Source organism: Mustela putorius, unplaced genomic scaffold (assembly GCF_011764305.1).
Source record: "Mustela putorius furo isolate JIRA1106 unplaced genomic scaffold, ASM1176430v1.1 tig00000198_pilon_pilon_pilon, whole genome shotgun sequence".
Lineage (NCBI taxonomy): Eukaryota > Metazoa > Chordata > Mammalia > Carnivora > Mustelidae > Mustela > Mustela putorius.
The window spans coordinates 8,023,340-8,049,538 of record NW_025421311.1 but is presented as its reverse complement, the minus strand read 5'-3'; the positions used below and the strand labels follow the sequence as shown (position 1 = coordinate 8,049,538).

The 26,199-nt window shown below is 41.5% G+C and overlaps 1 protein-coding gene across 2 annotated transcripts in view; it reads right to left on the bottom strand.

Annotated features, from left to right (window-relative positions):
* CUNH11orf53 (chromosome unknown C11orf53 homolog) overlaps window positions 1-7,476 on the bottom strand; it is a 49,008-nt gene extending 41,532 nt beyond the window's left edge. For both annotated transcript variants that reach the window (XM_045077546.1, XM_013054812.2), the window contains exons 1-3: window positions 7,388-7,476; window positions 4,133-4,230; window positions 1,566-1,739 (exon numbers count right to left, since the gene is read on the bottom strand). The gene's annotated coding sequence lies outside the window, so the exon portion shown is untranslated. The remainder of the gene's footprint in view (window positions 1-1,565; window positions 1,740-4,132; window positions 4,231-7,387) is intronic.
* Between the last annotated feature and the right edge of the window lie 18,723 nt (window positions 7,477-26,199).

The window sequence follows — 26,199 nt, the reverse complement described above, 5'->3', positions numbered from 1 at the left end:
GTAGCTTTTCTTTATTAACACTGTCTGGTTAGGTACTAGATCAAACCAAGCAAACATCAGTTTTTGGTAGCTTCGATCTGCCAACTTGCTGGCTCTGGTGAGAGATCTTTTCTAGTCTTTTCTCCAAGAGGGGACTTTGGTGAGCCTCCCACTCCCAGGGCTGGGCGAGCCCTACCTCTGAGCGCCGGGCTGGTGGAAGACAGTGAGCCTGCTCGTTTGCTCTTGAGCTTCTGGTTGTCTGTGCCCTTGGAGGCAGAGCGCCCAGACCATGGGCCACGGCTCCAGCTCAAGGATGGTCCTCCTGCCCCTGTCAGCCAGCCCTGGGCACTTCTCTCTGTGACTGTTGTGTATCTAGGTTGGTATTTTCCTTCACATTTTTGGGCCCTCTGGTTGATATAAAATTTTTGAAGTCAGTTTCTTTAAAAACATTTATTCAATGGCTCTTTCGGCCACATACCGGCTAATGTGTTTTCTAGCTGTTGGGACACCATTCCTGGAGTGTGTGTCTTCTAGCCGCCCTCTGCTCCTAGTGAACAGCAGGGAAAGCAAAGCCATCATCAGTGTCATTCGCGCTTTGGGTGACCGTGGGGATGTGGAGCTGCAAAGGGAGAGGACCGGCCTCTGACACACCAGCCCTTTCTTCTCTCTGTCGGACTGTAAGATAAGACCCACATCGCCTCAGGGGTCTACTCTGAAAATCACAGAGGGAATATCCTGTTCTCTATTGATAATGATTCTCCTTACCTCAGACTTATCTGAATTGTCTGTGTTTTATGTCCTTCGGATTTGTCATCCAATTAGTGGCTTATCCACCGAATTTGGGTTTAAGTGGGGACTGGAGTTTGAGGAAAGATTGAATTCTCCATGGGCTCAGGAATTCTGAGCATGACCTCCCTCAGGTATCAGAGGAGGCACGGGAGGGTCCTGAAGCCCTGGGGGTCTGTTCCATCGCATAGCAGCTGTTCGGCTTCTTCAGCTGGGCACACAGTCCTTCCTTCCTGACTGGCTCGCAAGACAATGACTGTTCAGGTAAGAGAGGATTTCTGCGCTTACACGAAAAAGATGCACTGTCCCTCTCATCCTTGACAGACAGATTTGTGCCTTGGATTCTGTGCTGAAAATATTGTGTGTGTTTTGTTTGTTTGTTTTTTGTTTTAAAGCCTGTGCATTTTTCTGTTGAAGGCTGCTGAAGTCTGTGAGCGATCTTTTTGCTGATACCCCGCATGGGAACTAGGGCCCATAGCTGACAACAATAGGTGAGAACTATCCGCCATTGTGGAGAGAGCCACCAACTCCTGGAAGCCCCTGGAAGCCATCTCCTCTAGGCTTACTAGGAAGCAATGAATAGTCCCTCCACCAACAGCCACTTGCCCTGCACCCCCCACCTCCTGTACCCACATCTATACAAGAACACTAAGAAGTGAAGAAAGAGAGAACAGAAGCCATAGCTGGGCAGTATTTGTGTTGAGAAGTGATTTCCTCTCTGTTCTCTGGGCAAGGGAAGGAGGACTTGTATGCCACTCCCCTCCTCAAGCCCAGTGACACGGAGGTGCCCAGGAAATTACCTGTAGGAGCTGGAGAAGGGGAGGTGGGCATCCTGGTCTCCAAGCGGGTGACTTGCTGATATGCACTGGCTGGTCCCATCTGATCTCACTGGAACAGCGGATTGGGAGATGCGGGTGTTGAGACGTATGGCCGTGGTGAGGACACACGTGCCTCCTGTGGGCCTGGAGAACACCCTGGAAGGCAAGCGTGCTTGCGTCACTTAAAAGAGCTGCCTCTGAGAGGGGTGCATGGCATTGTGACAGGGTCTGCTCGTCCTCTGCATGTGCAAGCTGTGGGTGGCAGGGGTGGGGATGAGGGAGAAAGAGGCGGGGGGAAGAGGTGGAGGTAGGGTCGGGTCTCCCTAGTCAGAGCAGCCAGAGCTCCCACATGGGCTTTTTGAAGAGCAGGGGTTTGAAGACCAACCACATGGGGGGTGTCTACAGCTAGTGGGTGTCACCCCAAGAAAAGGAACAGCCTTTGAGGAGAGGAAGCACGGAGACCAGTTCAATGACAGACCCCTTTCTCTGCCTCCCTCCTGCCAGCATACTGGAGAGGCCATGCCCTGGAGGGCCCGAGAAGGCGGCTTAGTGTTTCCCAGGCCCTCACCTTGGGTCTCAGGTTAAAACCATGCTGATGGGCGGAGATGTGATATGCAAATCAGTTTGAGGTTAGAGTTGAGGAGACAGAGTAATATACTAATTACAAGCCCTTTAGAAATGGTTTGTCCTAAAAGAGATAGAGGCATCTCTAAGACAAATATTTAGAGATTCCTTTATTAGCAGTAAACGACAAAAGTTTCTGTTATAAGACACAAAGTTTTCCTAGCATCAATATCTTAATCAAAAGCAAATTATAAAAGGCCACTTGGTTGGGGAGGGGAAGACAGTCTCCAGGTCTTAATAGATTTCTACACACTTTAAGGTAAGAGTTGAGGGTTAGGATTAAGGATTATTGATTGTGTGTCAACGGTACTGCAATTAAAAAAAAAAAAAAAGGGATTATTGGCCTGAACTTCTCTTGTTAGAGTAGGCTCAGCACCCACCAAGCTTCTGAAACTCATGTCAATTAAACATTCCTCAGAGCAGGCTTACATTATCAGAACATCTCTGGAGTTATTCTAGAATCTACATCCATTTGGATTGGTTCAGTCCAAATACTCAGGATCTAGAGTTTCAATTCGTTCTCTTAGGACTAATGATTGCTACAAAACTTGAGTAACCATCCCTTAACCCTCGCGACCAAGTCAGGAAAAAGGCACCTACCTTGTGTTGATCATCACTTTTGCCTGGACACTCAGCACGCCTTCTCTCAGCCTATGAGGCTTTCCTTGCCTGGTCATTGGCCATCAGTTTTTTTTTTTTTTTTTTTTTTAAAGATTTTATTTATTTATTTGACAGACAGAGATCACAAGTAGGCAGAGAGGCAGGCAGAGAGAGGAGGAAGCAGGCTCCCTGCTGAGCAGAGAGCCCGATGCGGGGCTCGATCCCAGGACACCGAGATCATGACCTGAGCTGAAGGCAGCGGCTTAACCACTGAGCCACCCAGGCGCCCCTGGCCATCAGTTTTGACTCGAGTTTTGCTAGACTAAGATTCCCCTTCTCATTGCCCCTGACCATAACCTCAACTTAGCCTAACTTACTAAATACCCCTGTTAGGCCGAGACCTTTGCTCTGGCTGTTAGGCTCTGCTGTCTGCCTTGGTGAAATATTTTCACACTGTCACGGTTTGTTTTCAACCCATTTTGCTGTTTAAGGACACAGCACTGGAGGTGACTAGGGACAGCGGACTTTGGGAAAAGGAAAGGACACTAGTCGGAAAGCATTTATGGCAGAGCTAGATCTCACAGTGTTAAATCTGTGTTTTCTGATATAAATTCAGTATATCTTTTTCCCTCTGCTCTCTCACTGGTGCCCAGGGGGGCTGTCTTCCCCTCCCCCTCCCACACAGAAGCAGAAACAAAGATTAAAAGAGCTGCTGGCCTATTTCAGGAAGAGGAGACTCCCCTGCAAACTTATATTTAGCTAGAGTTTCCACCCCCAAAAGGCAAAGTAAGCCTGGAGGCAGAGGAAAGGGAAGAGGAGGTGGAGGGACTAGGCAGATTAGAGAGTTAGACGTGTTTGAAAGGGGGAGGGGAAGACACCCAGGTTTGGGGAGCATTCTGGAGGGAGCCAATGGTTGGTCCTTGTCATCCATGAATCCGCCCACTGCTTATGCACAGCCGGTGGTCCCACAGTCCTGCATCCTGCAAGCCTTGTGAACAGAAGGTGAAGAATTTGGGACACCTTGTGAGAGAAGGGGTTATAAAGGGAAAACTTCATCCCCCACGGAAGAGGAACTGTTTAGAACCTGTTGGAGCTCCCTTTGACCCAAGGAAACCAAGACTGAAGTTCCACTAAACATAAACAGGTTTATGTTTAGAATTATCTTATGGATACTTCAAGATGAGCTGAGCTGGTTTGCTAGCTTGTGAGTAAAAATAATGCATTTCACCTGAGTTTTAAGTTCCATGTCTGCTAATTCTAGAGGGGCTAAACTCTCAACTAAAAATGGTAATGTTACAGATTATATTTTATAGATAATATCTTACCTGGGTCTTATGATAGTTCTTTGCACGTTCACTTGACTCTGACTGTGGCATTGGTCATCCTGTTGATCTTCAGCGTTGACTGTCTGATCTGGGTCTTTCTGTTAATGAAAGTTGTATTAGCCAATGCCAGCTTTTCAAGTAATCAACCCGTGATTTAGCTGGCAACTCAGAAATTCAAGCTCTGGCTTCAAATTATGTGTCCCAATGACAGACTCAGGCTTGATTGCTTTTGCAGAATTAAGTATACACAGAAATATCATCAACAAGTCAGGTACCAGGATTTATTGAGTCGATTTGGGGATAAAAAGGACATTTCTTCATGCAAGAATGTGTTTGTGTATGTATGTATGCTACAAAGTAGTAGAAGATGTGATTACAGCCCTTGAGGAGCTTTTACAGTTGACCCTTGAACAACATGGGGTTAGAGGCATCGACCCCTGCCCAGCAGAGAATTTGGTATAAATTTGACTCCTCCCAAATTTAACCACTAATCACCTACTGTGGACCAGAAGCCTTACCAATAACATAAACAGTCAATTAACACCTATTTTGTTACATGTATTATATATGACATTTTTACAATAAGTGAAGCTACAGTAAAGAAAATGTTAAGAAAATCATAAGGAAAATAGATTTATAATACCGTACCATAAAAAATCTGCGTGTAAGTGGATACGTGGTGGATACAGATCAAACCTGGGTTGTTCAAGGGTCAACTGTAATCTGGCTCATGTAAACATATAAAGTTAGGAGGTTTATGTTTAGAATTATCTTATGGATAAATATTTCTTGGCCTATGAATAAAGTTCTTACATACATTGATAGCAGGACATTAACATTGAAGTTTCTACGAAGGCATTAAGATACAAAATGCTGTTTACCAGAATGAGATATGAGAAAAAAATATGTAACTGGAGTCAGGCAGAATATAACCTTTTCACACTGGCTTCTTTCACTTAGTTATATGCATTTAAGATTCTCCCATGTCTTTTTGTGTCTTGATAGCTCATTTTTTCTTATCATTGAATAGTATTCCATTGTATAGATGTTACAAAGTTTAGTTATCCATTTACCTATGGAAGGACATCTTGGTTACTTTCGATTTTTACAATTATAAATGAAAGTGCTATAAACGGGGCACCTGGGTGGCTCAGTGGGTTAAGCCTCTGCCTTCGGCTCAGGTCATGATCCCAGGGTCCTGGGATCGAGCCCCACATCGGGCTCTCTGCTCAGCAGGGAGCCTGCTTCCTCCCTCTCTCTCTGCCTGCTTTTCTGCCTATTTGTGATCTTTGTCTGTCAAAAAAATAAATAAAATCTTAAAAAAAAGTGCTATAAACATTTGTGTGCAGATCTTTGTGTAGACGTACATTTCTCCTATCAGTTGGGTAAATATGTAAAGTGTATGAAAAAAAACTATATTTAGCTTTCTAAGAAACTGCCAAACTGTCTTCCCATGTGGCTCTACAATTTTGCATTATCACCAACAATGAATAAGTGTTGTTATTGTTCTGCATCCTTGTCAGCAATTGGTATTGTCAGTTTTTTGGATTTTAGCCATTTTAATAGATGTTTGGTTAAATCTCATTATTTTAATTTGCAATTTCCTCATGACAAAGAAAGTTGAACTCCTATGCTTATTTTTTATCCATATGTCTTCTTTGGTAAGGTGTCTGCTCAGATATTTTGCCCATTTTTTACTTGGATTGTTTGTTTTCTTATTGCTGAGTTTTAAGAATTTTTTTTTTTCTATTTTGAACACAAAGTTTTTATCTGATAGTGTTTGCAGAGATTTGTTTTCCACAATCTTTGGCTTCTCTTTTCATTCTCTTAAGAGTGTCTTTCACAGAGCAAAAGTTTTTAGGTTTAGTAAGTTCTAACTTATCATCCAGTTCTTCTTTCATGGATTTTTGCTTTGGATTCAGTATTTAAAAATTCATTGCCAAACTCAGGGTCATCTAGATTTTCTACTGTTTTCTTCCAGAAATTCTGTATTTTGCCATTTTACGTTTAGGTCTATTCTTGAGTCAATTTTTGTAAAAGACGGGAGGTCTGTGTCTAGGTCTGAGTAAAAGATAAAAGGTCTGTGCAAGCCTTGTGCATGTGTGAGTGGGTGTGTGTACATGTGTGTGTGTTTGTGCGTGCGCGCGCCTGCATGTACATCTAATGGTCCCAGTGCCATTTGTTGAAAAGACTATTCTCTTTCTATTGAACTGCTGCTTGTATTTCAGAGATCAGTTGACTACATTTGTTTGGGTCTATTTCTGGACTTGCCATTCTGTTCTGATCTTTATGTTCTTGTTCCTTCACTAGCACCATGCTGTTTTGATTATTGTAGCTTTTCATTTTTTAGGTGGAATCACAGTACCTGTCCTTAGGAGGGACTAGATGAGTATAAGGTACACGTGTAAGCTTGAGTGGAGATTGAGTATTGGTTAATGTCCTGACCTGGACTCTTACTTTTGAAATTTGACTGTATTTTGTTAAAGTGACTATGGCAGTGTCTGTTACCTTAGAATGAATACAAAACTCAGGTGACCTGCTGAGTTTTTATCTAGTGCAGGGGCAAAACTTCATTCACTGAATAGTTTCAAAGGGCCTTGGGGAGATAAAAATAAAGTTGAGTTTCAGTGAAATCCCACTAAATGGGCCTATTGAACACATGTGTCCAACACATAAATACATTAGAACTCGTATAGCATTTAAATAGTTATTTCATGCACTTGGGTTAGCATGGGTCAAATCATGTATGCTCAAACACTGCAAGTATTTCTAACATGTAAATACTTGAAATGTATCATCAAGTATAAAAAATTATAAATGTTATGGTGTTACTGGTGCCACACTTAGGAAGGAATTATGTTACTGGTGTCACACTTAGGAAGGAATTTCCTTTTCTTAATGTTTTATAGATATAACGCAAATACAATGTGAGGAGTTCCAAATAATGGTTCTGTTTTGTTCTCTTTAAAAGTATATACTTCAGATTTTCTTAGTAACATTATAGCCTTTTAATTACCAGCCATTCCTCAGGCCTTGTAATTTTCCCAAATCGTGGCTCTAACATTGGTTATGTCTTACTCTGAATAGAACAAGTACTTTAAAGGTATTTTCTATCTCTTCTCTCACTTCAATATCAGAGACAAAATGATAACATGCAGTGAGAAATAGACACACACACACCCAGGCTTGCACACTTCCCTCAGAGGAAAGACTCTACCCTGTCAGGATTGGCTTTGTTCTTTTAGAATACATTACCTAATTTCTTAGTCCTGGATGGATGAAAATCAGCAACTTAGGAAAGGGGGGTGAGAGGCCGTTGCTGGAGGCTGACACCCTGCAAGAAAAGGAGGACATGAGCTTCAAACAGATACAACAACTCAGACCCTCAGCCCTATAGTCATTTACTGCCGGGATCAACCGTCCTTACACACAGATGGCTGCTATTGATTTTGGTGATGATAATTATGAAATATGGACAAGATAAGTCAGAAGCATCCTGGGCATCAAGGGGTATTGATATCTGTGTGTTTATGAATAGATGTGACTCAGGCACTGGGAAGATAACCAAAGTCATGGCTTCAGTGCTTATGAACATGAGCAATTTTCTGGAGAAAACACGCTCCCACCATGGGGCATCCCCAAGGGCCACTACCATGTATATTTCTGGGAGACAATGGTGGACAAGGGGGCTCTGGGATTATATGACAAAATGGGATTAGGAAGCCTAACTGATCTTGACCCTAGGTTAACATGAAAACCTTAAGCATATTCTGTCTTCTGTATTAAAAAAGGGGAGAAAAATCATCCCCATGTGTAACAGCTTTCTAAAAGTGATTTCAATCCAAGTGGTTAAAATGATTAAGAACAAAAAAAAAGTCTTGGCACTTAAAGGCGTAAAATTATTTGAAACACTTCATTTCACAATGATGTTGAATAAATAAAGCATTGCTCTCCTTAAGTAAGGCCAGGTGTAGAAACAAATTACTTTTTTTCCCCCTGAACCCTTTCAGAGATTTGTACTTGCATAAGATTGTTTCCATATAGTACAAAGTGTGGTGGGGGTTTGACTGCTCTTTGGTAATTGCGATCAATATTAAATACCCAAGAATAAGGGATTCCTCACATGAATTAATTTCATGCAGATTTTAAGCTTAGATGTCTAACACTGATACAATTAGCTGAATAAGAGCCAAACATCTTTCTTTCTTCCTCTGTGGAAAGCATTTGTATTGCTGAGCTATTATTCTAAATTCTTAAGTCATCTAAGGTCTTCAATCTTGTTGCCAAGAGGAATTGATGGACATTTTCTCTCATTTAAAAAAATTTGCTTGTTCCTCAGGTTAAACTGTTTCATGTTTCTCTCCTCTTTTTTAATATAATGAATAAAATATAATAGGTATAGATAAAGACCCATTTGTATGCTTCCCCAGCCACACTATCTCGTTTCTTACCGCAGAGATAACCTCCACCCAAATTTCTGTGTTGATTGTTTTGTGTGTGTATTTTAACCGCTATGTACTATTCCAGTGTACGAATACGCTGAGTTAACCCTCTATCCATCTGTTGATGGCATTTGGGTTGTCATATTGGTGTAAACAATAATGAAATCAACTTTGCAATGTTTGTTTCCATGCACATGTATCTAGAGGCATTATTTCTGGGTTTGTTGATCTCCAACCTGGCTTTTAGTACAAAATGACTCCTACTGTGGCTGCACCAATGTATGGTCTCCTCAGTGTGCGAAGATTGTCCTGTATCCTCATCTTCAACACACTCAACAGTAGCAGGCTCATCATATCAAAAATGTTGCCAACCCCACAGTGTTGAAACTGATGGGTTTTGTTTGCATTTGTTTGACTATTAGTCACATTGAACAGCTGACCGTATATTCTTGCCTCCTCCGTGTCTTAAAGCTCATATGAGACAACAGGGAATGATAATGAGCTGCGGTGGGGGGTGGCAAAGGTTTCCATGGCTAGAAGTCGAATTCTTCAAAAAATGAGGAAGTGACTACGAGTTGGGGAGACGTTAACAGTGAGGAGAGGGAGAAGGTGTCAGGAACGTCTCAAAACCAAGGATATGGGAAAAGTGGTCTGAGAGGGGGCACCAGGTCACGGGGGGCACCAGCCACCAGAGGAACGTGGGTCTACTTCTGGAGGGCTGAGAGGGCTGGGGGCCAGACAGTTTCATTAGGACACAGCCAGGTTCTCATTTAAGGCAAGAAAAGAAGTGGAAGACACAGGGGAGTTTGCTGATTGTTGACTGGAAGATCCAAGGACTGGGCTAAAGAATTTGGTTAGAATTAGTCATAGAGGGAACAGGATGGAGATGAGATTTGGGGGATAACAGGTATGAAACATGGCAGGATCTTTTAGAGGAGGGTAGAAGCCTGTGTAGTGGGATGATCCTCCCCTGATGGTCCTCCCCAGCTCCTGGGAGAGTGTCTAGGCCTGTTGCTCTTCCTCATGTGTGGGACCTTAAATATGGTGCCTTTGCTGAGCCAACACTTCCTATGCTTTCTATCCCCTAAGAGACCCAGCTATCTACACCCAGAGCCTCAGTCAGAAGCAATTGATAATCTCTGCTTTTAGAGAGGGTTCACAAAAGGAATTTGGAATTTAGAAATAAAATTCACTAAGATGCTCCCCCAAAAAGAATTTAAAAAGTATTTCTGTTTTAGCTATATAAATATGAGTTATTTTGTTTTGAGTTGAGCCTTTATCAGAAACTTCACAGGAAAATATTTTTATTATTTAAGCATGGCTTTCCACTGGGATTACATTCTATGCAAACATCAGTTCTGAGTGACCCAGAGATTGTTTGTCTTCGAATACTGCTTAAAGTAGAGTGTGTTTACTTTACACACATTAATCTACAATTGAAGGTCTGTATTTGGGGAACATCTGTTACTAGGAGTACTTGATGTTTATAAGAAAATCAAATTTTATACATTTTACCAAAATTTGGTGCTGGTGAAAAAATAAAGTTTCTGCTGTTGTGTTGTGTCAAATTTGTAACAGCAAAGCAATTGTAGGCATTTGAAAAATAGCCAAATCACAAACCTTCTAAATCAATAGAGTACTCGTAATTTCTTGGTAATTAGTGGAGACTTCCAATTTGCCAAGATTGACTTTAGACAAGGAGTTAAGACTGGAACCCATTTGGCCCAGTGCCCCATGTCACATCAGGTGATGGAAAGGCACATCTTGTTCTCACATTTTGCCTGTCACCATGTGGCCTCTTGTCTTGAATGTCTGCTGCCTTTCCCCAGACTCAGATAACACATTTTTTGTAACTGCATCTATTTAAATACTTAAATGTGTATTTAAATATTTATTTAAATATTCAAACATTGGTTTAATAAAAACTATTATAAGAAATTAGAGAACCATCATTTGAGAACTGTAGGTCTTAGTCCAATTAATCTTCAGTTCTACCCTTCAATTTTCCTATATTTCTATCATGAAACTGTTTTTTCATTTACAATGTTTCAAAGAAATGACATTTTTCAACTGGAGTAACCATGCATCTAGCTCACACTTTTGGGTCAAGTTGGTCAGTATGCAAGGCCTAGAGACTTAGCCAGAATGGCATGCTTTTCAAAGGCCTTAATTGCTAAGACCCATTCATTCATTCAACAAAAATTCAGTAGATGTTGACTCTATGTCAGCACTATAGAAATGCTGAAGACAGAGCAGAACTGTAGCTCTCATGAATGTTTGCTTTCAAGCTTAAGTTCTACACCGAAATGTATCTGTGCAGAGAACCTACTTTCTGGTCTTCTCACAGTGCCCTAGTGCTTCCAGCAGTCTTCTCTGGTTAAAGTCTGAGACCAAGGAGCAAGAAATACTTTCACATTATTTACCTTCAGACCCCTGGCACCAAGAGAATGTCAATCCTTGAAGCACCCTTGTGAGAATCTCAAGAGGAAATCCCACCTCCAGTTAGGAAGAGGAGTAATGGATTCTTAGGGCTGCCACAACAAAACACACTTGACCTTGAACAACTTGGGGGAGCACTGATTCCCACCCCCATGCAGTCGAAAATATGTGGATAACACTTGAGCTTCTCCATAACTCAACTACTAATAGCCTACTGTTGACCAGAGACTTACTAATAACACAAACAGCAGATTAACACATACTTTGTTATATCACATGTATTATATACTGTATTCTTACAATAAATTAAGCTAAAGAAAATGTTAAGAAAACCATAAAGAAGAGAAAATACATTTATAGTACTATCTTATAGTTCATGAAAATCATCCACGTGTAAGTGGATCCGAGCAGATCAAACCTGTGTTGCTTAAGGGTCAACTGTACTATGAACACAGTGGCTTAAAACAACAGAAATTTATTCCTTCTAAGTTCTGGAGGCGAGAAGTATGAATGAATGTGTCAGCAAGGCCCTGATCCCCCTGAAGGCTCCAGAAGAATCTTCCTGGCTTCTTTTAGCTTTTGGCGGTTATGGGCAATCCTTGGCATTCCCTGGCTCACGGCACCATAACTCCAGTCTCTGCCTCCAACTGCATATGACCTTCTCTGTGTATCCTCCATGTCTTCAAACCTCTCTCTCCTTATAAGGGCCACCCTAATCCAGTATGACCTCATCTTAGTATAATTATCTTTGCAGAGACCCTATTTCCAAATAAGGTCACATTCACATATGTGGGGATTCAGACTACAACATATCTTTTGGGGGAACAAAATTCAACCCACAATAGAAGGGAATGGAAGAGATATTGTGAAATGGGGCTGAGGGAAGAGATGAGCTTGTTTATAGTAGGGTGAGGGCTTTATAGAATTAATCATAAAGGATTAGGTGGAAGGCTTGGAGTAGAAGGGGGAATTATAGCAGTGAGATGCCCATAAAGCAGGGCTTGCAAACTTGCATAATTGGAGGAAAGGTCAGCTACTGTCAGGGAGGAAGGCAGGCTAGATGGGGAGTATAATGAATGGACTGGACAGCATGTGCTCATTCTGAAGGAGCATCACTGTGCTGCTCCAGCTGGCTGTCATCACGAGAGACTGGGAATCAGTGTTGCCAAACTGTTCCATTTTCTAAAAAAAACAGTACACCAAGATTACGTGGCATCTCCTGAATTTTAAATGACGGCAGCTAATTGACAAGTGTTAATGCATTGTAGAGACTATAAGTCCCTATGCAGGCTGGAATGATACCATCATGGTCAAGGATCCTGGGACTGGCGTTGGGGCGGGGGGGCATAAGAGACAAGCAGGTGGGACAAAAAATGTAACAGGCAGCTGTGGGTTCTCATGGGCATGCTGCCCTTCTCTCTGATTCCATGGTATGCTGATTGTCTGCAACGGATCAGCCCTGGGCCATGAGGGTCACATGATGGTTTTTGTTGAGGAAGTTGCTGGAAATAGGCCTTCTCTGCTAGAGACGGTCATGGTCCTGGCCTTCCCAAACCCTACTGTCATTTGAGGGGACATCACAGTTGTACCCAAGACGGAAGGTTTACTGTGCAAATCACCTGTATAGCCAGAGCCTTTAAGGTTGAGAGGATGTAGATCCACAGAAGAGGTGGCAACAGGGTACTCCAGCACGGAGACAAAGGGGTGGGGGGGTATGTGCCAGGGAAGGGGAGGGGCACAGTGATGACCAGGTGTCCAGACATAACAGCAAGGTCTCTGGGTGCTCCAGATTCACTTACTGCCTCACTCTGTGTCCGAAGAGGCTGCCTCCCTGGGCTGAATCAACTAAGCTCCCTTGTCCTTTGGCATCATGTTCGGCCAATGAGAGTACCAGTAATGCGCAACAGAAAGTTGGGTGGAAGAAAAAAAAGATCAAGGTATTTATTCCCGTGGAAGCCCCTGTCGCTGGGCTGTGGGTTGGCACTGGCTCGACCAGAGGTCAAGGCTGCTGTTGCCCTGGGAAGCCCTCGTCTTCAGCTGTAGGTCTCACTGAATTTCTATAAAGGCGTGTTCTCCTTCCCTGATCAGACCTAGGGGCAGCTCTCTGCTATTGCCAGCTCCAAGGTCCTCACTAATCCTGGTTTCTCTCGACCCTGTGGCCTTCTTTGTGGATAGTCCTTCACTAAAGTCTCCTCGGTTATCCTGTTTGAGCGTGCCATCTGCTTCCTTCTGGGGAAACTGATAAATAAAAAAGAAACACACACATATGTGTTACATATATGTTCCATCTCTCTATCTCTATCTACCTATCTATATCACATGCTTTGACCTTAAGATATCTTTCATTAGGTTTAATGTTTAGCATTGTAAGAACAATGAAAACCTCTACGGAGCTCCCAAATAGAAAGTTCTCCAAATGATTCTTTTTGCTATCAGACAAATGACAGGGGACTTTCCTAGAATTCTATCCCCTTAATTTGTGCCTTTGCATTTCACTTCACTAGCCATGTGCTGCCTGTCCCCAGGGATCCTTGTGCTATAGCTCACTCACAGTCAGCCACTTAGAATGCAAAAACTCTAAGTAGATCCTAGGATAAAAGAATATAAAGTTATGATATGTAATCATGGCAAACTTGCACAAGTGAATGCAACAATCAGATCTTTAATGGCACCTGTGGTTTTAAATTGGATTCACCTTTAGTATGTTCACCAGATGAGAACTGGAGTACTGTCTTTATTGTTTCCATGTCTGAATAATCAAGGCCTTACCCCCAAGTCTAGTCTGGTTCCAAGCCAAAGGTGTGGTCTCTACAGCCCTCTGAGCAGTCAGGCCTCTGCTTCCGCAAATTCCTTCTTGGTCACAGAACTCTGGAGGAGTCACTCTTGGTTTTCCTTCTATTTTCTTTTTAAAATTATATACATGTATATATAATTTTTTATCCTTTTATTCATTCATCTACCCAAGTAGACACTAGGGCAGTTTCCAGAATTTGGCTATTGTAAATAATGCTGCAAAAAACATGGGGGTGGCATATCTTTTCCAATTAGTGTTTTTATATTCTTTGCCTATACGATCCAAAACAATCTACAGATTTAATGCAATCCCTATCAAAACACCAAGAGCATTTTCACAGAACAAGAATAATCTTAAAACTTGTACGGATCCACAAAAGACCTTGAATAGCCAAAGCAATCTTGAAAAAGAAAAACAAAACTTGAGATACCACAATTTCAGATTTCAAGTTATACCACAAAGCTTTAGTAATCAAAACAGTGTGTTACTAGAAAAAAAATAGACACATAGATAATAGGACAGAAAAGAAAGTCCAGAAATAAACCCATCTTTAGGGACAGTTAATCTTTGACAAGAGGCAAGAATATGCCATGGGGAAAAGATAGTATCTTCAACAAACCGTGTTGGAAAAACTGGACAGCTACCACAAGAGAATGAAATTGGACCACATTCTTACACCATACACAAAAATAAACTCACGATGGATTAAGGGCCTAAATGTGAGACATGAAATCATAAAGATCCTAGAAGAGAGTGCAGGCATTAGTTTCTCTGACATAGGCTATAACAACATTTTTTCTAGATGTGTCTCTGGAAGCAAGGAAAACAAAAGCAAAAATAAAATGTCAGGACTACATCAAAATAAAAAGCTTCTGCACAGTGAAGAAAACTATCAACAAAACTAAAAGGCAGCCTACTGAATGGGAGAAGATATTTGCAGACAACATATCTGATAAAGGGTCAGCATCTAAAATGTATAAAGAATTTATACAACTCAACACCAAAATCCTCTAAGTCATTCAATTAAAAAATGGGTAGAGTACTCGAATAGACATTTTTTCAAAGAAGACATCCAGATGGCCAATAGGCACATGAAAAGATGCTCAACATCACTCATCATCAGGGAAATGCAAATCAAACCACAATGAGATAACACTTCACACTTGTCAGAATGGCTAGTATCAAAAACATAAGAAACAACAGGTGTTGGAGAGCTCACGGAGAGAAAGGAATCCTCTTGCACTGTTGATGGGAATGCAAACTGTTGGAGCCATTGTGGAAAATAGTATGATGGTTCCTTAAGAAATAAAAAATAAAATTACCAAATGGTCCAGTAATCATGCTACTGGTATTTACCCAAAGAATACAAAAACACGAATTCCAAAGAATAGATGCATATCTATGTTTTCCTTCCATTTTCAACACAGCCCTGGTTGGAACCATCCTTCAAACTGTACCCAGCATGCCCAAGGGCTATGTCGGCATTCCCGAGTTTCTTTGCTTCCTTGGCATAAACACTGGCATATAAACAGGCAGACATGCAACTCAGATTGCATTCCCACTGCTTTGGCCTCGTTAGATGGGTCTTTCTTAAATTATACAAGGAAACTAGGTGCTGAGACAGGGAATTGTGTTGGCTATATTTAAGTGTGACGTGATTTCCATGAGGTCAGTTGTCTCCTCTGGGTCTTAGTTTCCTTATCTGTATAATGGAAGGAACCAGAGAAGTACTTTTTAGCAGTGTGCGTTCTTGTCAAACAAAATGTTGTATGTAAACTATGTCTCTATATATTTTCTGTTCACATTTATAATATTTACACATTTTAAAGTCAGTCAAAGACAATGACATTAAAAGACAATTTAAATTGGAAGAGGTGATGATCGAGAACAGATGAGAGATGCGAATTGTGATGGTGGAGAATGGATGAGAGATTCGAGCTTAGATGAGCCTCATCTAGCAAATGCAATCTGAGATTGCAGAATTGCCCAGCACTCTCTACAGAGTCCTAGAGTTCTGAGAACACAGTTTGGCAACCTCTAGGCTGGGAGATCTCCAAGACTCCACTGCTCAGAGTGTGATCATGGATAACACTCTGTGATTATGGATAACATCAGCTTCACCTCGGTATTTGTTAGAAATACAGAATTTTGGCCTTAGTCCATACCTACTGAGTCAGAATCTGTACCTCAACAAGATCCTCAAGTAATTTATTTGCCCATTAAAATTTGAGATCTACACAGACCTGTACCCCTGGGGATAAAAATATATGTTTATCAAAAATAAAAAATTTAAAAAAAATTTGAGATCTAATTTGGAACACTTTCTCAAACTCAGATGCATGTCGGAATCAACTGTGCTTCTCAAACCTTCAGTCTTTTCAAACCTTCTGAGGTCCTCCCCAGCTCTGATGTCCCATGATTTTAACATCTAGCCTCATGAACTGGGGGTGAAATATGTTTTTGTTAAATACACAACTAGTCTGATCATTTCGTCCTGAACTGTTCAGGTGTTGTTGTTGTTGTTTTAAGCCAAAGGTTGACAAGTAAACTAGATAGTAAAGGAAGTCTATGTTTCAGAAATGTGTGAACTGCCTTTATTACCTTTATTATATATCTAGGTAATTTTAGGACATTAAAAAAGGACATCTTGACTCCATGAAAAGATGCTCAACATCACTCATCATCAGGGGAATGCAAATCAAAACTACAATGAGATGCTTCTTCATATCTGTCTGACTGGCTAGTATACAAAAGGTAAGAAACAACACATGTTGGTGAGGAAAAGGGAACCTCCACGTGGGCTGCTGTGAGAATGTAGATTGATGCAGCCATTGTGAAAAACAGCCATAAAAAATAATGAAATCTTGCCATTTGCAACAATGATGGACCTAGAGGTTATTATGCTAAGTGAAATAAGTCAGAAGAAAAAAAGATAAATACCATATGATTTCAGTTATATGTGGAATCTAAAAAAGAAAACAAAGCAAGGAAAAAAAAACGAAACAGAAACCGACTCATAGGGAATAAACTGGTGATTGGAGTGGGGGTGGGGATGGGTAAAATAGGGGAAAGGGATTAAGAGTTACACATTTCTGGTATAAAAGAAATAAGTCACAGAGAGGTAAAGTACAGCAAGGGAATTTAGTCGATAATATTGCAATAATTTTGTATGGTGACATATGGTAACCACACTTATAATGGTGAGCATTTCATAATATACATTAATATTGAATTACCATGTTGTACACCTGAAACTAATGTAATACTGTATGTATTCAATTAAAACAACAAAACTCTTTCAACTGTACAATTAAGGTTCATGCATTGCTCTATATTTAAATCATATCTCAATAAAAAGGTTATCTAAAAACAATGACATCTTGGTAACTTTATGGGATGTACCAAGGAGAAACATCCTCAGTATAGAAGTATTTTCCCTGGGGGGGGGGGTGAGGGAATAACCCTGAGTAACCACATCTTACCACATCTTAGAGTTCTCACTTTTGTTTTTATTCTCATTAGCTGTCTCAAAGCAGCTATCAGAACTCAAAATACTTTATTTCTACATATTCTTTCCCTAACAGTGATGTCTGTTGATGGAGATCACAAGGTGGTGATGAGCAGGATGTACATATCTCATTGCACCTGTGAGAGCTGGTCTCTTCCCCAATCAGGGGAAGCATCTGCAATTGGCAGTCTTTTTGACATTTTTGAAAAGTCCTTGCTCTTTTTTATTCCCTTACAATTTCTGCCATAAACTCTACTTCAATACAGATGCAGCCTATGAATTTCATAACATTGAAAGCCCCACGTCCCCACATTATTTCCATTTGTAGAAATTGTATGTATAAAAAAGCTGAGCAGGAAGTGTGACGACTGATGAAAACAGCTATTTTTACCCAAGCCAGAAAACTGGCTCCAGTAGAACTGCTGTTGGCAAGAAAAATGCACTTTTCTCCAGGGATGTCGCAGACACAGTTGGTACGAGCTGTTGGACATCTTAGGAGACAGCACATAGTTCCACCTGAATAAAAGGAACCAAGGTCTATCTATCAGGTTCATGGCTAATGGACAATATATTTTTCAATCTGAGTCTTTCATCTTAATCATCAAATGGGTGAATGAAATATAAGGATCTAACTACAAAATGGAGGCTACCACATTCCATAGGATGAGAACTGCAGTGACTGGCTTTTCATTCGAAGGTAGTTTTGTCTTGCTGTTTGTCGCATCAGATCTGTCTTTATTATGATGTTCGAAACATACTGTCCTTCACTGAGGAGGGAATCAATTCTCACTTGCTTTTTGGGTTACAAACTGGTCCTGATCTTATACAAACCAAGGCCAGAAGGCTAAAAAAAAGCATAACTACCTTAAAAACCCAGAACACTGTGTGTGAAAGAAAATAAAACGAAATTGACATTAATGATTTGATCATACGCTGGAATGTTTGTCAGTATGAATATAGAAAAAGCCCCAGCTATTGGCAAACTTTCCTCTATTCACCTGAGAACACTTGCATATTCAACAACTAGTGTGTTAAAATTCCCGATTTTTTTCTTTTTGGGACTGTACTCAGTACTCAAATCCAGGGTGTTTCCTTGTGCTGGGTGAACTAGAGCCACAGAGGACAGTCTAAGGGGTAGTACTTATATTTACAAAAATAATTAGGCTAAGATCAGAGGGAAAACGTGGGTCCTTTCTACTCCTCAGGGGCTGAATGCAGATCCCCTTGTCTCCATAGGAAGAGTGGGATACAAAGTCTGCCCAGAACGGCTTGAGGCACTTGAAGGGTTGAAACAGCTGGAGCTATTTGTCCATCAAAGGAAAGTGTAACCAAAACATAAGGGAAGAGGTATTTCTCAAGGTGGGGGATGACTCTAGCTGAGAATGACCACTCATCTTCAGTTTAAACTTCTCTGGATTCCTGTTGAGGGGCAGACTTTTGAATAATAAGGCAACTGATCTAAACCATCTGTCTTAAAAACACTCTGCTCATCTGAAGAGACTACATTATCCTCTATTAGGGAGGTTGAAACTGTATGCAAAGCCAAATTCGTGACTGGTTACAAATCTATCTGAAAGCTTTAGGATTTCCCCAAAATACCTTATTTTCAGAGGGGTTGCCTAAAATGAACCCACTGTCTAATGTTAGGAATAGCAATCATTTATTGAGTGTTTACTATGTGGCAGGTACAGCACGTGCTTTATGATGTCCTCTCTTTTTATTCAATGTTCTCTCTTTTCATGCATTATGCAACACTTTCTTTCCTTTTTTTATTAAAGAGAGGGAAGAAGAGCAGGAGAGGGAGAGAGAGAGAGAGAGAATGAGAGAGAGAGAGAGAGAGTGAGTGAGCCTTAAGCAGGCTACACGCTCTATGCAGTCTAACACAGGCTGCATCTCACAACCTTGAGATCATGACCTGAGCCGAAGTCAAGAGTCTGACACTTAACCCACTGAGCCACCTGAGCACCCCTTGGATAAGCATTGTCCAATTCTTATCTCTCCAATGAAAATCTGAGCCACCAATTATACTTCCTTCTACCTCTCTCTTTGCATCCACACAGACTTTACTTCTGACCAAATCTTAGCCCCTTGACATCAGAGGCTATATACAGGGCACTGTTCTTAGAATAGTAAGGCAGGTAACACAGATTATCCTTTGTGCCTCATAGAACTCAGAGTCTGTCCCATAGCACTCAGCTCCTCGCGTGGCTCAAGTTCGCTGAATGGAGGAGTATATATTTATACAGATGACACACATTTGCCTGGATAACAGCAGCCTGATGCTGAGTTAATGAAGACAGTTATATTCATAGTATATCTAAATCACAGTCGTCGCCACAAAAATCACTTGCTCCTCTCACAGTCCATGAGGGGAGAGTCACAGTTTTATCAGAGATCTTTTTTTTTTTTTTAAGATTTTATTTATTTATTTGACAGAGAGAGATCACAAGCAGATGGAGAGGCAGGCAGAGAGGGAGATAGAGGGAAGCAGGCTCCCTGCTGAGCAGAGAGCCCGATGTGGGACTCGATCCCAGGACCCCGAGATCATGACCTGAGCCGAAGGCAGCAGCTTAACCCACTGAGCCACCCAGGTGCCCTATCAGAGATCTTTTTAGTTCACAGTGTATCACTGTAACTCCATTGTAACTGACTTTCTAGTCCTCATTTTCAACAACGCTTGTCTCATGTGATTTTTACTCTCATTGATTTTGGTGTCCTAGATGTTGTCTCTTCTGGTTATTGCCATCTAGATATAAAGAATAAGTCTCCTGTCCATTGATGTTCAGGGCACTGCTCCTGGAGCCATGCACACAAATTTATTATTTGTCTCCAGGCTGTTGAGGTCTTGTATTTGACTTGCTCTTGGTATATTCCACTCTACTTCTCACCTTTTAAACATGTGCCTTTGTTTCATACTAAAAATGGACAATCTTCTTGCTGTGGTGTTCCAATTTCTCTCCTTTCAGAGTGAGTTCATCTAGTATAACACCCACATTTTTTTTTTTGTTAGAGGTAGTCATTATTCCTTATATTTAGAATTTTTGACTCTGAAGACCTTATGTTAGCACCAATCCAACTAAATCCTGAGCTCACTGGACTCCTTCCAGGGCTGGGACTTGCCTGGCATCACAGCAGATATTGAAGTTAAGGTTTTTGCTCTGTGACATTTTACACACACACACACACACACACACACACACACACACACATTCTAAAGTCTCTAATTATCAAATGTCATCCATAACAAGCTAATGTTGAAATTAACTCAAACAACTGAGAATCCAAACACCCACCCACTCCCCACTTCAAGAGAGGATCACTATTGAGACTCACCATCTAAGGTTTCCAGTTTTCTCATGTAATTTCCAAATCCCATGGCCATTTCTCCCTCTAGTGTTTGCTCTACTCATTTTACTTGACTGGTAGCATTTCACACTTCTGACCAGCTCCTTCCTGAACTTGTTCATCTCTTAAACTTCCAAGCTACTATTCTCTCTTGATTGTCTTCCAACCATTCTGGCATTCTCTCCCAGTATCCATATTTTTTTTTGCGCATTCCTGAACTACTGGTCTTCCTTAGGGTTCCATATTTGACTACCTTCTTTTCTTATGCTATCTGCCCTATTTGATTATGTATTGGGTTGATCTCATTACTCCCAGGGGTTCAAACTTCTATCTTTATGCCAATATCTATATTGGCATATTATATTAATTTGTATCTCCAGATCTTTCTCTTGAATGCCAGACCTGAACTTCAAAGTGCCTAGTAGACATGTTCACTTAGATGTCTGTGATCATCTAAAACTGAACTTGTTTTCATGTCATTTGTTTTTCTCCCATATTGCTCACTTTAGTCAAAGGCATGTCATCTCTATTCTAGTCGCTGAAGCCAGAAGCTTTAGAGTCATCTTAGACATATTCCTCCCACTCATCACCTTCAGAATCTTAAAATTCAAATACTGTTGAGTGTATCCAACTTCTCACAGCTGTCCCTCTTCTCTATCCTTAAAGCCACTTCCTTACCGTTTCTCAAAGGTGGTTCTGAAAATTGTCTTTCACCTGTCCTCCATATATGTGGTCACTTTTGTTCTTATCCCTCTTCTCTGTTCCAATCAGAGTTCTAGTTCTCAAATGCGGATGTGATGATGACTCCATCCTGCTTAACATTCTTCCATGCCTCCTTAGTGACAATCAGACAAATGTTGAGCTCCTTGACCTGATCCACTAAGACCTTTCCCCATCTTCAGCTCTTCCTATCACCCTTCCCACACAGGCTATGCCCCAGTCATGCCAAAACTTCTGCTGTTTCCCGAACAGTCCATTCTTGCATGTGACATCATGTCTTCAAATTTCCCAATAAACTGTGTGGATTGAAGTGTAACCCAAGATAATAGGCCTGGTCATTATCAGAGTGGGACCTCATGAATACTCTGTCCTAGCAAGAGGGAGGATAAGCTAGAATAGGTTGTAAAACTGGGGCATGAACCTGGAATGTGCTGACTTACTCCTTGTAGAAGCAGAGAGAATCTTTTCTAGGAGAGAGGGGAGTCTCTAGGATGATGAAGATGTAAAGTAGCTTGTGGGGTGTCAGAAGAAGAGAAGGTAAAGCTCTTGAGAGAAAAGGTAGATAATCTGGAATGCTGGGGCTTACATGAGGCAGAGGCCAACCTGTAAAATCTTAAAAGTGAGGGCATCCCTGAGATGATGACCCCCTAGGAGCTAACAGATCCTTAAAGCAGGGCTTAATACCAGAAAATCTTATGTTAAATCTGGGTTTACTGAGCCAGGATTTCACGAATAAACAGAGCAGTTTCAACCTGAAATTGAGGCGTTTATCTGGGATTCAGTCAAAGAAGAAACTATTTTCTGACAAATAAAGGGTATGATTAATAACAATAACACTTAGAATTTTTGAGTATTTATTCAGTACTAAGCATGGTTCTAATGGTCTCATATCATTTTATCTTGACAAAACTATGAAGTAGGTAAAGTATTGGTATCCGCTTTTTATGGATGAGAAAATTGAGGCACAGAAAAGTTAAAACAATTGCCCAAAGTCATAGGCCTATGTGGATTAGAACCCAGAACACTGCCTCTGAGCCTCATGCACACACATGTATGCACCCATGCATGCTCCTGTACACACATTCATGCTTTTGAGCACACACATGTACACACGTATGCACACACACGATCACACACACTATGCATATACATGCTCGTGTGCACACATGTGTGCACACATGCTCACATACCCACACATGTAATTCATACACACATGCATGCACACACACATGCTCATAAACACACACGCACACACTCATGTAAATATGTATACACACGCCCACATACAAACATGCATACACATGCTCATGTGCACACACATATGCACACATGCATGCCCCCCCTTCCCTGACACACAGCCGGTAAAGGGCACAGCAGGATATTGCCTTTGAAGAAACCCTCCCATTTCCAGTAACAGCATCCTGATGTTACCCTGGGAAGCCAAAATAGGAACAATGTGTCATCACACTTGCTTTGATATTTTTTCTCATCTATAGATTTTTTTTAGCTTAAAGCTAAATATAGATTAAAAATAAGAATTCTGAAATGTGGTAATTTTGGTTGTAGCTATTTACAATACACTTTAAAACAGATCATTAAGAGCCAGCTTTAAAATACAAAGGAAAAGGGGTGCCTGGGTGGCTCAGTGGGTTAAAGCCTCTGCCTTTGGCTCAGGTCATGATCCTAGGGTCCTGGGATCAAGCCCGGCATCGGGCTCTCTGCTCAGCAGGGAGCCTGTTTCCTCCTCTCTCTCTGCCTGCCTGTCTGCCTACTTGTGATCTCTGTCTGTAAAATAAATAAATAAATAAAAATCTTAAAAAAAAAAATACAAACGAATGGAAGGGCTTGGGTAATTTGGTCTGATGATGTACAGGGTCACCCTGAAGACCGTCCAGAGGCTCTTCAGTCTGAACTAGAGAACAATATGACTTTTACCTACTGGCCCCCTGAGATAATCTGGAACTTCCAACTTCATACTATTTGAGTAGCAACAGTGTGAGAAGTTGGGACATCTGCGGTCTGGCTTCTGGTCTTGTCTGTGGTCACAACTTGTTTAAAGATGACCCTTGGAGAGGCACTAACCTGTCTGCTCCCATGTGGGGTTTGCTCGGTACTATGACTTTGGTGTCCTTCCACAATTGATATGTTGAAAGTTAACCTCCAATATGATGGTATTAGGGGTGGGGCCTTTGGGAGGTGATCAGGTCATGAGAGTGGAACACACCTGAATGGGGTTAGTGAGCTTATAAAAGAGACCCCGGAGAGGTCCGTCAAATCCATGTGAGGGCACAGTGGGCAGACGGCCATCTATGAACCAGGCAGTGGGCCCTCACCAGACACGGAATCTGCTGGCACCTTGGTCTTGGACTTCCCAGCTTCCAGAACTATGAGAAATAATAGTTTATTGTTTAAACCGCCCAGTCCATAATACTCCTGTTACAGTGGGCCAAACAGATTGAGACAGCTTCCAAGAATCAGAATGCCATGTGGTCAGCCTAGGCACGTTCGAACATCACTGAAAAGATACAGGAGTACCTCCCTGAACCAAGGGTAAGAGGCGCAGTCAGCCTCCTCTCCCCCCGCACCTCCCCGGCTCCACCAACATCACTCTTCTCAATTTCTGCAAAATGGCTCTTTCTTCTTTGCACATATGTGACTCTGACTCTAGCTTTTGTATCACATCTATTTCTTGAATGCCCCAAGTCTTCAGGGTGGGTGTTTATGAATGGGATCATACTGACATTAATGCTGGAATAATGAAGCACAGAAAGTTAACACAATTGCAGAAGTGTCACAGCACTGCTTGTCAGAGTTGGGATTCAAGTCCAGAATACTGGCTCAAGACTCTTATGTGTCTTGGACTAGGAGGCTGGCAAGAATGGAACCAGGAGGAAGAGTTTGGACCAAAGAAAGAACCAAGAGAGCAGAGAGGATTTGTGATTGCTCACTTACAATTTACACACACACATACACACACACACACTCAGGCTGAGTCCTTGCTGATGTTAAAAACCATTCTCTTGGGCCACCTGGATGGCTCAGTGGGTTGAGGCCTCTGCCTTCATCACAGGTCATGATCTCAGGGTCCTGGGATCGAGCCCCACATCAGGCTCTCTGCTCAGCAGGGAGCCTATTCCCCCCGCCCCCTCTCTGCCTGCCTCTCTGCCTACTTGTGATCTCTGTCTGTCAAAAAAAAAAAAAAATTAAAAAAAATTAAAAACCCTTCTCTCAAGTATTTCTGCAGATCCCTAGGGGGTGTCTCACCAGCACCATGTGTCTGGTCACTCTTAGTTAACTCTGCCACACCTATTAGAGCCCCTGTGATTACAGCTGGTTTTGTTCATCCTGCATAGGCTTCCACCCCAGTTAGGCCCAGATCCTGCTGGTTCATCCTAGCCACGAGTGCTGTCAACCACCCCTGGCATGGGGCAGGAAAGGCCCCTGTTCTGTCTTGTACTTCCTCGGGGCAGGATGCGCTCTCGTGTTGCAGGGTTTGGTGTCACGGGCCTTCCCGTTCCCATGTGAGGTGCTGGGACAACATACTGCTGGGACAGTGGGTAAGACTCAGCCAGCATCTGACGGTGACCTGCCAGGCCTTGTTGTTGATCTGCTCTGCCTGCACATTTTCAATTCCTTCCTCTTCAGTGCTCTGCCTGCACATTTTCAATTCCTTCCTCTTCAGTGCTCTCCGTTGCGTCTTAGATGCTGATCCATTGTGAACAGCCGAACTCCAGTCCTGGACACTGTTAAGCGTTTGCTACAGTGAGACTGCTAGTTTCCATGTAAACTAATGATGGGAAATAGATTTATGGGGTGGGTATGTGTGTGCCACTGGCCGCTAACTCCAGAAGATGGACTGGGACCTCTCAGTGGAGACTCCAGATACCCATAGCTTGCCAGATGTTGTCTCAGGGATGTGTGAGACCTCCAGCTTCCCTGCGGGCTGTGCACAGATCTTTCATGCAGACCACAGTCCTTAACTGGTGGCTGAGAATGTGTCAGTATCCTGTAGGTATGGGGAATTTCTGGGGGTATTTCTTTATTTGGATTTTGGACCCTCTAGGAGTCTGTGAGTACCAGGGATCTGTGATTGATAGTCTCTAAAAACTCATGCACGGAGAATATATTTGATTGTAATATTGCTCACAAAACAAAGTTTTGATCAGTGGTCCGTGATATTGCTAAGTTTTGAACACAAACATCCATTGTTGTCTCTCATTCATTCATTATAGTGATGGCTGTTATTAATTATTATAAGACATTGTCTATTTATTTTTAACTCATTTTATCTTAAGATACAAATGGGATTGTGTATAGTGGCAATCAGGATTTCTTCCCTTTTGCTAATAGGCAAGGTGGTGCAGTAGACTAAAATTCTTACTCCGGATTAACTAATTATGTAATCATGGGTCATTTAATTTGTCTGGGTCCCATTTTCCTTAATTAGAACATGAGATTAGACTAGATTATCTTTAAATTTTGAGGTACTAATGATATGTGACTTTTAACATTTTTTGGGGGAGGAATAAATAGTACATGAATAATATCAGGGAAAACTTTAAAAAGATATATTAATTCTAATTTAGTCCTCAAAGTAGTTTTGAATCTCTGGTCTATTTTCCACAGCCTTCTTAAGTATAGTGTAATCTATTCAACTAATGTGGTAATAATATCCATAAAAATACACTGGATTCTGGTGACTTTCTAACCATATGTAATATCTACTAATAGAAAATTTTCATCTGTTCTTTTTGTTCTTTTCATGTTCCATATAATTGGTTAAGTCAAGGATCATAAAAAAGATCTTCATAGATTATTA